Source organism: Lissotriton helveticus, chromosome 8, assembly GCF_964261635.1.
Source record: "Lissotriton helveticus chromosome 8, aLisHel1.1, whole genome shotgun sequence".
Taxonomy (NCBI): Eukaryota; Metazoa; Chordata; class Amphibia; order Caudata; family Salamandridae; genus Lissotriton; species Lissotriton helveticus.
Window position 1 is genome coordinate 688,233,606 of NC_136069.1, and position 17,454 is coordinate 688,251,059.

Consider the following 17,454-nt stretch of genomic DNA (forward strand, 5'->3'; position numbering starts at 1 on the left):
TGGATTGTGAATTTGGCAAGTATTTTTAAACTCTGATTTTATGCGTTTTATACAACATTAACTACTGAATCGCATTACTTTGTTTTGGCAATGCAGTTTGATCCTCCAGCAACATTTTTACAAATTAATGGTGATCCTCCCATGCCTTGGTCCAGATGGAAGGAGGAGTTCTTTAATTACATGAAAGCTATCGATAGGGAGCGCATGGGGGCTGAAAGAAAAAAGAGCATTTTGCTTCACTGCCTTGGCTCTGAAGGTCAAGATATTTTCAGAACTTTACCCCAATCTACATTACCTTCTGGTAGTGGTGATGCAATGAATGTTAATTTAGAAGCTCTTAGTAGATTAGAAAAGAGATTTAAACCAACGGCTAATATTGCTCTTAATCGATTCAAATTCTACATTAGAGCACAAAAGCAAGATGAATCGTTTGATGATTTTCTCACTTCATTAAGAGCCTTATGTTTACATTGTAATTTCGGAGCAATGTCTGATAAAATGATTCGCGACTAGATCATTGTTCATGTCAGGAACAAAAAAGTTCAGGAGAAACTTTGGTGCATGGGTGATCCCAAATTAGAAGAAACTATTACCATTGCTAAATCTACAGAAATGTCAGAAAAATGGATGGATATTGTTGTTAAACAGAGGTCTAATTCCAGTAAAGCCACTTCTGAAGAAGAAGTATGTATTGTTAAGCCTAAAGTGGATAACAAAACCTCTTTTCCTACGCAAGGGAAGATTAAGAATTCTTTCTACAATGTTAATAGCAGGAGAACTGATTTTACTAATAATACCTTTTCTTGTTTCAGGTGTGGGAGCAAATCACATATTGCATCATTTCAGGGTTGTCCTGCTATCAATAAAGAATGTAATATTTGTGGAAGGTTAGGACACTTTAGTAACGTTTGCAGAGAAAATGTTTATAATAGTCAATCATGTGTGGGGCAATCTCGCTCATCCACCAATAACTTGGTCCCTGCAAAAGTGTCCTCTATTAACAACATTGAGGAACTGAATCAAGAACTTTACAGAGGTTATGTTGTTTCTATTGTTCAAAAAAGGGTGTGTGATGATAAGCAGCAGGAAGTCACCCAAATGTGTTTTTCAGATTTTTACTGTTGAAATTGAACTTACGGTAGATTCAGGATCTCCATGGACAATAATTACTAGGGAATATTTTATTGAAAAGTTTCAAGACTTGTGTGATGTGTCTAATTTACAACAATCTGACATCATTGTTGAGAGTTTTAAGGGTAACAGAATTGATATTGAAGGTTATCTAAGAGTACCTTTAGTTTTCAGAGGCAGATCAGCTCACATTAAAATATATATTGCCTTAAAAGGAGTAAATGTTCTCGGTTGGCATTACCAATGGGAATTAAGCATTACTTTACATCCACGTGCGAAAGATCCTGCTTCCCTTTGCAGTGAGCAAGATATGGTAAATGTTATCTGTCCTAGTTTGGAAGGGAAAAATGACATGTCTATTGGAGCGACAATGTTGACAGAGTGTTCTGTGACCAATTAGGAAAATTGAAAAATTGGGCGCATAAAATTGTTCTTAAGGAAGGTGCTCTTGCCGTGAAACAAAAATTAAGAGGAGTTCCCCTGAATATTAGGGATGAGTTAAAGAAAATGTAAAATGATTTGTTGAAAGACAATATTATTGAACCTATTGAGTCCTCCGAATGGGTTTCGCCCATTGTTCTCGTACGGAAGCCTGATGAAAAGTTGAGAGTGTGCATTGATTTGAGGGCTCTTAATTCCAACATCATCATTGATTGTCATCCCCCTCCCTAATATTAATGAGCTTGTTTCCTTGTTTGATGGTGCGCAGATCTTCACCACCTTAGATCTTAGATCAGCGTACCGTCAAATTGAACTTACTGAAGAATCTAGAAAGTTCACGGCTTTTATTACACCCATGGGTCTATTTCAGTACAAAAGGATGCCTTTTGGTTTGGGGTCTGCTGCCTCAGTTTTTCAACGAGTTATGTTCCAAATTTCTAGAGATCTTGATTTATTTGTCAAATGCTTCGAAGATGATATTTGGGGGTAGATATATCAACATACCCTTTGCGATTTCTAAATAGCGTTTTTTAAGGAATCGCTATTTACAAATCGCAAAATGGAATGTATGTAGAAAATCGCTATTTTTTAGCGATTTCTTATTCTTCCTTATTTGCGAAATCGCAATTTGCGAATTCGCAATTAAGGAATAATGGGGCACATGCATCAATATTGCATTTTGCGATTCCTTAATTGCGAAAAATGAGGAATCGCAATTAAGGAATTGCAAACTGCAATGCATCAAGAAATCGCTAAAAACATAGCGATTTCTTAAAATTTCTCAATTGCGACTCTCTAATTGAGAATCGCAATTAAGGAATACCTCCCCATTCATTCCTATGGGCCTAGAGGCCCATAGGAATGAATGGAAAGACATTCTCAATTTGCAATTCACCATTAGAAATTCGCAAATTGAGAATGCAATTTCAAGGGTGCAGGGGTGTCCAAAGGACACCCTGTTGCACCCCTGAAATCTGCCTATAAGTACATTTTGCACACACACATGCCCCAAGGGCATGTGTGTGTGTAAAATGGAACTTTGAAAAATGCACTTTAGTGCATTTTTCAAAGTTTTCGCAAATTACCATGAAGGTCAGCTTCATGGTAATTTTCTCCCCTTATTTGCGAATTCGCACATTTTTAAAGTTTTATGCATTGCATTTAAGGAATCTCAATTAGAGATTCCTTAAATGCAATTGGTAAATTTTGGTAAAAAGATTACACGATGGCACCTATGCAAGGATCAGATGGGGGAGTGAGGGTCAATTGACCGATAAAATACCAGTGAACAGGGGGGTCCGCCAGGGTTGTGTGATGGCTCCCACTTTGTTCTCCCTCTTTATAAATGTGGTGGCAGACCATTTGAGGGAGGACCCTGCGGATGCTCCCACCCTGGCGGGTGAAAAAATACCAACCCTCCTTTTCGCGGACGATACCCTCCTTATGTCCAAAACCCCCTCTGGTCTTCAGAAACTTCTGGACAGGTTTGATGTTTTCTGTGAGGAACGTGGGCTAATAATCAATACCACAAAAACAAAACTAATGGTATTGTCCCAAACTAAGAGATCGAGGAAGATCAATGTGGCACTCAACGGATGTTTACTGGAGGAGGTGGATGCATTCAACTACCTGGGAGTAAGGGTGAACCGTAGAATTAAGTGGGACTCCCATCTAGCAAAAATGCTCCTAAATCTGAAAAGGGTTACGGGAGCCATTTCCAGAGAGCACCGAGCCTCTACCAGTAGGCCCATTGCCCCTGCCCTTGTCGTCTATGAGGGGAAAGCATTGGCTGCAGCAACTTATGGGTCAGAACTATGGGGTTTTGACAATACCCTAGAACTAACCAAAATTGAGAACACGTTTTTAAGAGGCGTGGTGGGCCTTCCAGTCTCTACCCCTTTGAAACCATTACTTCATGACAAGGGCCGTTGTGCAATTAAAGATATTGTTACCCTTCGACCATTATTATATTGGGTGCGACTGAGAAGGATACCGGAGTTGGCACACTATGCTGCAGTTTTAGATGAACTTATTACCCTGAATAGGACGGCTAAGATTGTATGGTTGAACAACTTGAGGGACCTGATCACTAACCTGGGGCTAAGTAAAACATGGTTGTCCCAATCACCACCCCCGAAAGAATCTATTTAGAAAATATCTTGGGAATGGGTCCAAGCCAGGGAGCTCGAAAAATCAAAATGGGGGGTTCTAACTGATCAATTCTTAGAGTATAAGCCGGTGAAGAAGTTGGAACCTTTTCTGGATGTTATTAAACTACCTAGAGACAGAACTTTGTTTTTAAAATTTAGACATGGTACACTTCCATTGAATACATTTACCAGGCGTTGGAAGGCTTCTCTGTCTAACCATGCTAGTTGCCCGGGATGTGCAAACCCCACTGAGTCCTTAGCACACTTTTTATTTGCTTGTAGAGCATATAGTGGACCCAGGAGAAGATTTTTAAAACCAGTGTGCAGAGAACTGGGAGTCAGGCACTATGTGACGGCACTCCGTATATTGGTAACGGACAAAACATCTATGATGGTCATTTGCGGAGTTTCAAAGTTCCTGGGAAAGGGCTGGCAGATACGTTCAAGGTTGATAAAAATGAGAACGGGGTAGGAAACTGTGTATTATAATCAACTTAACTACCCAAAGTATCAAAATATCTGCGGTTCTCTGTCTTAAGGTTTTATTTTATTTATCTTTTAACTGTATATTGTCTCTAATTGCTGTAGGAGGACTTTTTAAAGCTTTTATATTCTTTTTAACGATGAAATTGTATGTACTTTTATGATACATTTTTTGTTATCGAATAAAGTATTACAACAACAACAATTGCAAACTGCAATGCATCAAGAAATCGCAAAAAAATAGTGATTTCTTAAAAAAGGAATCCCTCCCCATCCATTCCTATGGGCCTAGAGGCCCATAGGAATGAATGGGAAGACATTCCTAATTTGCGATTCACCATTAGAAGTTCGCAAATTGAGAATGCAATTTCAAGGGTGCAGGGGTGTCCAAAGGACACCCTGTTGCACCCCTGAAATCTGCCTATAAGTACATTTTGCACTTATAAGTACATTTTGCACACACACATGCCCCAAGGGCATGTGTGTGTGTAAAATGGAACTTTGAAAAATGCACTTTAGTGCATTTTTCAAAGTTTTCGCAAATTACCATGAAGGTCAACTTCATGGTAATTTGCTCCCCTTATTTGCGAATTCGCAAATGTTTAAAGTTTGATGCATTGCATTTAAGGAATCTCAATTTGAGATACCTTAAATGCAATCGCAATTTAAGAAATCGCAATTTTGCGATTTCTTAAATTGCGAAAATTACAAAAATGTTAATGCATCCCAAAAGTTGGAATTGCATTCGCAAACTGCCGAATTTTGCGATTCGCACCATTTGCGAATGCAATTTCCATTGATACATGTGCCCCCTAGTTTTAAATAGTTTCTCCATATATAAATGTTTTCTATCACATATTATCTCGTTTTGTCTGTATAAATCTGGAAAAATTGTTTTGCAGCTCTTCATATTTATCAGATTTTTACTGCTTTTAAGGGATGAAATATATGGGCTAGGGTAGGAGGTGAAATTGGTGAAATATGTATCGTGGTTCACAGCACACCATTCATTTGTAAGAAAAATAAAAGTCAAAAAGTGTAAGATGATCAGATTAGACAATCAAATCAAAGCAAAATTTCGGTTTTATTAATGCATTGGGGCTAATGCGTGTATTTGCATGATCATCTGTAATTATTTCTACTTTGCTTGAGTTGTATTCATTTATTTTTGCAAAATAATTTCCCTCAGCAGAGCATTTTGCGCAATGGAAATTGTGTTTAAGTCTTTTCAAAAATGCTATGTGGAAATGGCTCCTTGAATCTAAGCCTTTCGCGTCATCAATATTTACACAGGGTGAACTTTACACATATTGTGCTTCTTAGATTTGGGAAACTGTGATTGCAATCAATGGCAGAGCCCCTACTTATAACATTATGCACATTTCTTAGCGTTATTCCAAATTGTAGAGCTACACATAAAACTTTCGCATACAAAAAAAAAGTGGGCAGGTAAAATACAGCGTTTTTATTAGTTCTAATTGTCTTAAGCAGTTTATCTAATAACATTCAGACATATGTGTGTGCACAATGCCAAATCAGCGACACAACTGCTTAATAAAGCAGGTCTCTTTTTTGGCCTCCTTTGCCTAATTTATACGAACGACTAACCCCGCTTTGTACTGTTCATTAATATAGCAATCAATCATCACACAATACATTCATTTTACAGCACAGTGAACTGACTGCTTTCGCATCATAAGCGTTCATTTCGCCTTTATTCAAATTTTATGATTCTGAACCGGCTTTTCTGTAGCTCGCTGGTGTGTGTGTAACCTTGACTGTATGCGTCAGCTCCAAGCACAGCAAGGAGACCTCTGCCATGAATGAATGAGCATGTGGGGAGAAAATTGAGAGCACTGTATTCATCAAAGGCTTTGGCCAAGTGTGGTAACATGATTTCCACAAGGACTAAATGTAAATGATATGTGATTCATAAACATGATTAGATTCTACAATGTGCCAGACTGAGCAACACCTGATCAAAATGAATTCAAAAATTGGCAAAAGCATAAATGTTTAATAAAACTACCCACCACATCCTCCAGACTTACAAATGCCGCTGCTCTTAGGAGGTCCTTAAATAACATTGATTACTATTAGAAATTGCCTTTAAAATGTAGCAATCGCACATTTCGCACAAGAAAATGTAGACACACAGGAAGTCAATTTCTGGAACAAGAGAACATTAGTCTAAAAACATACCACAAAATGCTTTTGCCATCAAAGGCTAGACTATCATTAACAATTTCTTTAGTGAGCTCGGTTCCACATTAAGTCCAAAGACTATACCAAAACAAAAGTGCATTAATGTAAATCGTGTCTTCGATGGGAGGAATTGCTAATTCACCATGAACGCTGTAAGAGGGCGTGTAGATTGTGGTACTGGCAAAAGTTGGCGTAAAGATTATTCTTCAATATTTGTAAGACTTTGCTTTATGAAAGCCCCCACAGCCCTGTCCCGTATGTTATGCTGTTAATGCCTTTACTTTTCTACAATAGTAGCATCTCCTTTATGGGTTTATTTCTATTTTTAGATGCAAACCTAAATATTGCTTCTGATGTTCTAATAAATGTCAGTTTACTATTGTTCATATGACGGCTCCAAGAGGGACATTTGGAAACCTAGACAGCCAGATAGGAATAGTTATCTACTTCTGTTAATGCTTGTCCCTTGACAGAATGAGTTTTGTTCTTCATTTTACCTGTATCACAGACCATGACAAAGGTTTTCGTCAAATTTAATCTCATATCTGTAGCCTCCATAAATGTGGCAAATCCATCAATGAAACGCTGTTAGCCATAAGGGGTGGTTGATAGTAAGATCATGTCATCGGCATATAAAAGTATTGGGTATCCAAAAACTACGGGGGTCTGCCTTCAACTGTTGTAAGTAAACATCTACCCCATTCAAATGTAATCAAAATAAGAGTGGTGCAAGGACAACACCCTAGTCGTACGCCCCTCCTAACTCTAAAGCCTAGGGTGGATACTCCATTCACACATTAATGAATGCAGCCAATCAGATCTCCATAAAGCTGCGATTGAGAGCCAATAATGCCAAAAGAGGCACCTATTTATACCATAGTTTCCCACAACTTACTAGGTAAAATGCACTACTTAAGTCGGCGACACACAAAAAAATAGATGGCCTTTCTTAGCTTTTGTATATTTGCTTAAAAGCAAATGTAGATTGGTATATTCCTCCAAGGTACCGACTTCGCTTCTAAAGACAACATGTGAGTCAGTGAGCTCATGTTTTTCCGCTACCCAGGTCTCTAGCCTTTCTAATAATATCCTGTTCAACAGTTTGACTAATGTATCAAGAAGGGAAATTGGTTTGATACTTTCAGCCCATGTTGCTAGTATAGATTCTTTTGAAGCTGTGCAATTCTGAGTTAAGATAGGTCCTCAAAGTGCTATTTGTTTGTAGTATACATGTAGGAAGCTTCCTCTCTATATAGTGTACAAAAATGAAGTACACTGTGCAGAGAGTCCAGTGGATTACCCTATGGGTGGGCAGGGTTAAATGCAGATCATCCTAATGCTCTTTTTGTGTTAGTGTGAGTGAGCAGTTAGGCTTATCAGAGGGTAGTACTAAGCATTTGTTGTCACAAACAGAAGCCATAAATGAGGCACACACTCATGAATACATCTGAGACAATTTGTAAAAAATATAGTTGAATCTGTATAGATATATTTAGAAACCACTCAACAGTTAGTAAATGTTTGTATGTTGATTTTTAACCAAATGCGTATGGGTTTTAAGCAACAGCAGTCACCACTGTCGAGCACAGGGTATTGTGGTCAAGGGGAAGAAAAGCATAGGGTTAGAGATTGGGGTACTGCCAACACATTTACCGTCTCATTCCATGAAAGCGACACTCCGCCATGAAGTTTTGGGGGACAATGGTTGCCCAGAATTCAGGGGAAGTTCTACTCCACTGGAGTCAGAGTTTTTGAAGTCCCAGGGTTTGGGCCCAATAGGCAGTTCTGGGTTACCTGGATTGGAGGTTTCGCAGGTCTTGGAATGCAGAATTTGTTCTTCAATGGTGCCGGTCAGCTACAGGTGCGGTGAGGGCAGTCCGTCAAGGTGGGGGTTGTCATGCCCAAGTTTCTGCTCACATGCAGTCGACACCACCAGAAAGCCGGTACAGACTCACAGGAGTGGGGTATTTTCAGCATTTGGTTGCAGGCACTGTGAGGATCCCTCTGGCTGGTGGATGCTTTGAAGGGGTTGGGTTACTGACTAGTGACCAACACCCTTAGCTGCTGCAACTTTTTGTTGATGCGGTGATTAATGTCAACACTGTCCATGCCCGTCTTCACCTTGTGTCTTTACCGGCAGCCTACTGGGAACTTGTACCACTAGTCCAAAGGGAAGTCCCAGGCAATTGGCGAAGGCTGGCAGGGCTCCGGGGATTTTGGAGGCTGCATAAGTTTCAAGTAGGGACCACAGACCACAGTTGTTGAGTCCTTTAGCAGTTCGCAGTGTTTGGCACCAGTTTCTTCTACAGCATGGCTCTGTTCTTGGATCAACAGCAAGTCTTCCTCCTTTGTCTTCATTCGGTCTGCGGAATCTGAAGTCAAGTTCTCAGGGAGAAACATAAATACTAAATTTAGGGGGAATTGAAGGGGTGCCAGGTAGTAGCCGATGGGCTTCTTACCTGTATGGTGACAACACCCTCTACATGCTAACCCCACTAGGAAGGTGGACATTGCCCTGGCCCTGATAGGTTCTATTCCCCATCTTCAAGATGGTGGAAAGTGAAAAGCGGGGTCCACCCCACCTGCCCTGCCTTAAGGGTTGTGAAGGCTGAAGGTGGGCCAACTCTTAGTCTCTCTAGTTTTCTTGCCTTTCCTCCCACCAAAAGTGGAGCCTGAAAGGGGGTTGTGGCCTCTGCCACTATCTAGAGGTTCCTTGGTTGGATTTTAATAGTGGCATGGCCTTCGAAGCTTCCCACCCAGGCAGGCTATTCTGTCCTGAGTAGATGGACAACACCTCTGCCCAGAGCAGGCTTGTCTCTGTCCTCTCAAAAGTATAGTCTCTCACCCCATGAGGTTAGAAACATGTCTCGTAGTAGCAGACTGATGTAAATCATTCAAGAACCACACCGGGGCTTGGTAGGTTTTCAGGAGACACTCTACAGGGGTCTCCTGTTTGAATGTATAAATACATCTATCACTGGCATCAGTCAGGATTTATTAAGACAAGATGTTTGGTACCAAACACGTTGGAAATGAGTGAAGCTATCATGGAGTTAGGAAGGTTGTGTTGGCGAGTATCCGAGCCATGTAATCTTTATGGCTTCCCTGTTAACTTACAGCATCACAGGAAAGACTGGATATTGTAGAGGCCTATCTGTTCATGCAGCTAGGCCCACAAATAGGCTATAAGTAGGCCTGGGCATGAATTCAGCAGAGTTTTTCCCACTCTGTGCTCCCCATAGTGCGCGGAGTTCCAAAAAATCCCCTGCACATAGTGGAGCAGAGGTTTTTCTTTGCCCACGCTCACCAAAATTAAGTTGGTGATCCTGAGCGAGGAAAATCTTGCTCCAGACCACCTGCTGGTGAGATTTCTCAACGCCGGCAGTGGCTGATGGCCGTTACCGCTCCTGTTTTGAAACCTTCTGTTTGCGTTGAGGAAGCTGCAGCTCAAGAAAACCATATACTGGAGCAGCATAAAGAAGCAGAGTGTTCGTGCTCTGCGCATAGTGCTGTTCGCACTGATTTTCCAGTGCAGGGCAAACACCCAGCTCCAAAAATCCGCATTAACAGTGCAATCTTGTAGTGTAGTTCCTATTATCCCAATAGGCTCTGCGCATTGGAATAATACCTTCAATAGTATAGGCCTAGACCAGACGTTAACTAGGTCTACTACTGTCGATATTAGACTTAAAGTTTTGGGTTTGCCAGCTAGCTCAGAGTTCACTAGAAACTTTCTCGAATAGGCAAGGAGGAGTTGAACCTCCCTGGATAGACAAGAAGGGATTTAGTTTCTGACAACCATAGAACATGACAACTTTGCTCTCCCCTAATCAAGAGTGTATCTCTAGAGTCGTGTGAAAACAAAAGACGACTTATTTTACTCAGTCAGTACGTGCATTCTTAGTCTCACCAGATTGTAGAGAAAAGGAAGAGACGGGCGTATTCAATAAAAGATGTTATTTATTGATCAGTCTCTTTTCTCATACAAGAGAAATGGATTGATATTATTGCAATACTTATGGTTAAGTAAAGTGCATACATTAAAAGCAGAAGTATAAAATAATACTGTAAAAACATTGATATGGTTTCTAAGCCATATGAAGGTTTAAAATGGATAAAATAGATACATACACATTTACATTTGACTAATCGTAGTCAACTGGTGTTTCTAACTACGCCTACCCCGTGTACCTGACCTAAGCCTAATACGTGGGCAGGAATAGAAAGTAGCAGTTTAAGTTAAGTTTGTTTTGCCAAGTGACTGACTAAAGAATTCTCTGCAAGGGGTTATTCAGTTCTGTACCTGGAATCTAGGATGAATGAGGGATGGTATCTCTCGTCTCTGGTCTCGATATTCCAGGCTGACTGTGAGGGCTACCCGGAAGCGCCGGAGCTGGATTTCTCGGCAGGAGAAAAGGCAGCTTCTCGTTCTCAGCGCGTCAGGAAGGTGGGGCTGTGCCAGCGGGGTCTGCTCTGCTCTGGGCTTCGGCAAGTCTGGCTGCTCCGATCTCGTCACCACCGCGTGTGTTTGCATAGGGCAATATCGGTAATATTTATACCTTTAAGGTGCCGAGATTGACGTAAGGATGGACATAGATACGTCAATAAGGATGTCATACGACCTGGTCGTTAGCACATTCTTTTGCTGAAGTTCTCGGTGAAATCAAAACAATGGCCGCAGGGTTTTTCCCAGGTTGTCATAGGTTTGATTTGTTTTGAGAACTCTGTATGCCTTATCAGGGGCTGGAGGAATATCGCTTGTCTAATTAGATGGCAAGCGTTATGACCTAATCAGATAACACGTTCCTGTGCCGTAGTGTGGCTTAATCAGATAACGGTTCCTGCATCATGGGGGTTTTCTGCATCATGGGATGGCTGCTAGTTAACTTGTTAACCAGAATAGGGTCAGGAATAGGGGGATCGATACAGAACCTATAGGAATACATCACACCCACTCCACGCTAACTATGGACATATTTACGAATCTATGCATAGTAAAACATACTGTAGAGTATCGTGTATACCTTACCACCCCAAAATACATAAATGCATTTTGAAATTATCAAATATACGGAAAAAACAGTCACATGTAATATATGCACTCAAGCTGTAGAATAATGCTAAAGTAATCACGCATATCTATACATTATCACTAATTTGTATATGAGAATTTACACATGAAATGGCTCTTAATACAGAAAAAAGGTTCGAGACCATTCCATCACAGAATACAATATTTATGAACATACCAGCGGGCAGCTAATGTCTATAAAGTATCTAAAAATAGAAATTTTAGTTCTCTAAGAATAGTTCTTACTTTAAGCAGAAGATAATTGTCCCCAAAAATCCGTAAAAATATTTTGGGGCTGCTGAAAAAAATTGCTGTCCGTGAACTGGAGGGAAATTGTTCATGGTATTTTGCTATTCTAGCTGAAGGCCAAATTCAGGGAACGCCGTGTGTGAGCTTGCTCAAAAGTCTCTATTTCTGCTCTGGTGAGAACATCATATCATTTAGACTCTCGAAAAAGTTGTCAACAGCTTCCTGGGAGAGTTCCACTAACTCGGAAAAAGGTGTAACCATGCATTCGTGCGCATGATTGTCTCCATTGACATTTTGATTAGTATTGCTGACAGAAGGTCGTACCTGATCAATGCTGCTTTCATCAAGAACTTCACTACCCCTTAATCGTAGTGGTGAAGCTTCCACGAATGCCGTCATCAGGATTGGTAGCCGTTGAGGGCAGCACAAAGCATGAGCCTTTATTGGACTCAACAATGTTTCTGCATCCATTGGCGCATCCGATTGTAGCGTCAGACAGGTGTCTAACACGCATTCTTCTCCGCACAGCAAGCACCTTAATACAGGTAAAACACATCGATGCCACATTGGTCGAAATGAAAGAAACCAAGTCATGTTCAGGTCTCTAAGCCAGGATAGTCCCAGGATTTTTGATATCCGGTCCCGGTATCCCATGGCTAGGATTGTTTCTTCCCTTGTCGCAGGTGTTTTGTCTGTGACACGGTTTGCCATAACGAAATATTAGGACCAAGAATAGGATTCCTGCAATTAGTCCTAAAATGAGGGGGAGTCCGCCAAAAATCGAATGGACGAAATCTGGAAAAATACCCAGTATGGCTTTGAATGGTGTTAATGCCATCGAAAATACTGTCTTAAATACTTTTGAGACTCCACTGGTATCAGAAATATTTAAGATTTCATTCAGGATTTCTGCGAAATGTATGGGGGAATTAGTTGATAATAAGGAGTGAATCTCTGCAGTCGTCCTTGCGACTAGGAGATCATACGTTTCTTTTGATGACGTGAGCCTTGTCGGCGTCTGAAGAAGCACTGTTTTCATTCTGCTTAAAGTATCTATTCGAATAGAAGTAATTTTCAAGTTGGGCCATGCCCTTGCCTCCCTGTCTGGAAGGGAGCTGGGGAACAATAAGCGTCCACAGCACTAGACCTTCGCAGTCGTAGTTACGAGATAAGGAGTCCCGGGCATAAGACTACAACATCTGCGGTCCACAATTAGAACGTAACTCCCATTATAGAGTCTTTGAAAGAATGGTCTATCTCTGTTGCAGGTGTGCCTAGCTGGTGACATGAAAGGTTATTTGAGTTCCCTTCACAGGCTCCATGCAAACTAATTCCATTACACAGAAGTGTACCGCTTAGTGACATCGCACAATTATTGCCACTAAGAAACACTTTCTGTCCTTTATTACTGACACATGCATGTGAATAGGGCAAGTTCCATGTTGTTTTAATGTACCCTTTTCCCAATTTTTCGTACATGCCAGCCTGTATATATTTTTGGCAGTATTGAAACCTGAAGGTTGATATTGGAATATTAATTATCCCATGTAATATCGATTCACTGACAGGTCGTTCTGACATTGTCACTGGTAATCTCTCGAGTTTCTCAATGCTCAGGATTGTATAATCAGCACCCTTTTGTGCCATACTGATTTGTTTATCAGTAAGGTTAAAGATATTGAATAGTGACGTTGTATTGATTAAACGCCAAGGCACATAGCCTGAACGCAGATTTTGTAACGTCCAGCCAAGCTGTACAATAGAACGCAATTGAGACTGACTGTGTTGTAACAACAGTAAGTCTTGCGATAATATTTCGATTGCTGAAGACACAATGCTGTCCAGAGAAAAAATTCTGGAGGACAGAGTCATTAACCCATTGTCCACTACAGAAAGTGATTTTTCCAAATTAATACGGTCAATTTCCCGTATACTTTCTGCTGTCTCAATTTGGGTAACCTTCCAGGCCTCGTTGTATGCTGCATTTACAGAGGCTGCTATGAAACGTTTTTGACGCTGTTTGCGCGGTCCCATAATGAAATCACGCAAGTCAGCACCATCAGTAAGTAAAGTTAGGTGTTGCTTAATTTCTGCCAGTGTGGAAGTTTGTAGCCACTGAAGGCATAATTTGCCCACACTGTAGGTGGTTATTATCCCTGGGTGTTGTCTTTGGGAATATCTAGGGTCTGGCCTGGTCATTTTGAACCCCTGTGTTTTGTTCAGGAATCTATCTTGACAGTTATTAGTATCTGTGGGCCAGATCAACCACTTTTTCCAATCAGGATGTGTTCTGTTTTGGTTTAATACATAATTTACATCTATCTCTTCATCTGTAGAGCTATTGCTGTTCATTGTTGGTTTTGGAATAGACGGTTTATTTAAGTCTTTGATTTTGGCTAAGCCAAGACAGGTAGTTTGTTGAACAGTGTCATTTAAAAATATAATTTGTTCTGGGATCATGCAGGCTCTAAACAAAGATTCTATACCCTGTACTTGCCATTCTTTTGTACCCCAAACACTCTTTACTTCAACATTTTTGTCCCAATAATCAAAACCAAAAGTATTCATCTGTTCAAAGAATGAGTCTGAATATATCAATTTCGTGTTTGTTATCATGGTCTTTGTCCCTGTCTTATTTGACAATTTGAAATAAAATGTTTCAGCATTACTTGTGTTAAAACCTGAGAAGTATGAATATTTGTCATAAACGGTTCTTGAGCTTCCTTTTGGAGGGGTTGCACAATGTTCCCATTGATTATAATTTAAAACATTTCTGGGTTGTGCAGATCTATGTAGAAAATGGTTACCATAGTGGTTATAACAGTACATACTATCATAATTTGTCGAACCCTGCAAATAATCATGTTTGGTAAATTTAGCAGACATCACTAAGTCAGACATCATATTATTTATACTTTCAAAGTCCCAATCATCAGCAAATGAGCTTGGTTTTACAAAGTCACTCAACGAGATCTTAATTTGGTGTGGGTATTTCAGGATTTCAACCGGACCATAGATTTCGTAGTCAGTGTTGTCCCATGCTACCCCACCCGGTATAGGATTGGCTGTGAAGTTGACTGAAGAAAGTTCTCTTTTCTCGACGTGTGAAGATGTGTGTGGTTTGAGGATCAAGTTGATTTTCTGACTTACTGTGTCCATTTTAGCATATTTTCCCTCAATGAAGCGTCCCAAAGTTAGTACCATGATGAGCCAAAGTATGAGGATAAATGCACCAAAACCCACCCAAAATTCAATCCATGGAGAAATCAGATATGTTTCTTTCAGTTGTTTCAAAAGTACTTTAACTTTATCTTTAAAGGTTTTTGTTGATGGCTGTGTTTTTGATTCAGTGAAGCCTTCAGTGGAATCATCGAAGTTTATGAAGTAGCCGGATGCAGTTCTGTCAATAGTTCCAATTGCTTCAGGATTACTGTTTCTTGCATAGTCGTTTGTTACTTCATTATAGATTGGTGTGTCTCTGCTAAATGTTTTTATTTGGGTTTTCAGAGGTCTAAGTTCCATTGCATTGTTGCATAGTCCTTATTGTAGTTCTGTAGGCGTTTCGAATGTGATTAGCCTCTTAGATTGAACCTCTGTGTTTGTAGCAAATCTTGGTGTTCTACTACTTATCAGGAGTCCACTTGGCCTACTATTTGTTATCGGCCACATGATTGTGGTTTTACCAGGTCGATGGATACAACTCGGTTCCCCTTTTTACCAGCAAGCGGCGGTAGTACAACTAATCTTGTCCCGTTGATGGACAAGACAGGAACTGCTTTTCTGTAAGAAGGCCCAAATTCCTTCTTTACCGCGATCTTTTCTCTGACTAGATCCCCAACTTTTGGAATCCAGACAGGTCTTGCTGGGACAGGTGGTGGTTCTTCAGTGGTTGTTGGCTGTTGTTTCAATTTTATGTTGCTCAGGTCTTTTCTTGTTTCGTTTAAGTCCTGCAAAATAGCCAAACGATCTTTGATATCAAAGCTTTTTTCCTTCACCACTGAAGTCTGACTGTCGAGGTCTAAGACTAACATCCTAGTTCCAAATAATAATTCGTACGGACTGAATCCCTTCAGAGAATTTCTTGGCAGGTTATTTAGACTACGTTGGACACTTATTAGATGTTTGACCCACCCAGCTCCCGAACCTAATACCCTTTCCGTTATAGATTGCTTTCTGCCTTGGTTTTTTCTTTACACCATCCCGTATCCCTCAGGAAGGAAGTGAGAAGAATCCCGCTGTGCTATGCTCATCTGGCCATGTTTCCACACAAGCTTGAGAGCTAAAGTGAAAACATCGCTCAAACGTAGCATGTTCCTAGCGTATATGCCATTTAGACTCGCAAATCTTTGTATAACAGTCCAGACATCAGCCGAGTGCTGAGGATCTACATTATAAGTGGAAACTAGCCTGTATTGCTTTTTACTGTTGATTCTTTCTGGAGTGAAACGCCACGGTATTACACTGTTTCTCTCACCACTGCGATTTCTGTTACAGTTTGGGCAGTTCTTTACAAACATGGTATGATGCAGGCTCATGCCTGGCCACCAGTACCTTGATTGTAATTCTTCCAGAGAATCTTTTAGTTTGAGGGGTCTGAGACCCTCGCCCATATGTGCGTCTGCAATTAACAAGGTTCTCCTGTCCATGTTTGGAATTACTCTATCCCCCACTCCAGGGATTCGAGCAAAAGGGACGGAGTTTGCATCGATTATGTATGTATAATTGAGTGGATAGTTGATCGGTAGCGCTGAGCAGTCGCCTTTTGATGACGATTTCACCGCCAGCACTGTTTCACCGTCAATATATTTTAATGTACGCTTTTTTCTAGCTACGGAAGCCGATTTAGTTGCTACCGCTGTGGCTGTCTCAGCCAATGAATTCCCTGCAACGTGAACGCCATCACGCTGATGACTCAGTCAGTGAGTGTGTCACGTGAGTCTTTGGTAGTTCTTTTTGTAACAGAACTATTTGTTCCCAAAGCAGTTTTTGCTTTATTGTTGCACCTGTGTCATCTTTGTAACCGTTTTGAATCCATGTCTGCAAATTCTTGTTATATGATTTGACGCAGTAATATGAATCGGACACTATAAGTGTCGGGAATTCACGATCCGCATTATCTAGCGCCATTTTCAATGCTATTATTTCAGTCTGTTGTTCTGAATTAGTTTCTACTGAGTGTGTTTTTGTTAATAGAGGTCTTAGTTTACCTCCGCGCCACACTTCTTTTGTAATCTCACATGTGGGGTTGTATGCTTGTTCTCCCCAAACGGAGGGTTGAGCATGTCCGTCTGTATAGATTACACAAGCGTATTGTCGTAAGGGCAGAATGTCGATTGGCAGAGGGAATGTTCTTTCATATTCTAGATTTTTCAGTTCCTCTAGTTCTGGATCAAAGTAGTAGTATACTTTGTCCGTTGTAATTGAATTCACCCATTGTATCCATTCCGGATTCAATGTTGTTGTTGGTAAATTACACGGTGTTGTTAATGCCTCAATGGCTGATTCTGCTGTTCTGACTGTGATACGTCTACCGTCAGCTTGATCTTTTTCTCTAGCTATTGCGGTTTGAACTGCATGAACAATGTTTTCTTTAATGCTGAACTTCTTTTCAGCTTCTGTGTACAAGTGTGATTTGAATGCAATTGGTACCTTTTCTCCCTCATTAGAGGTCAGGTATGTGAATCCGCATCTTCCTGGGATGACTCGAATCACAAGATTGCGTGT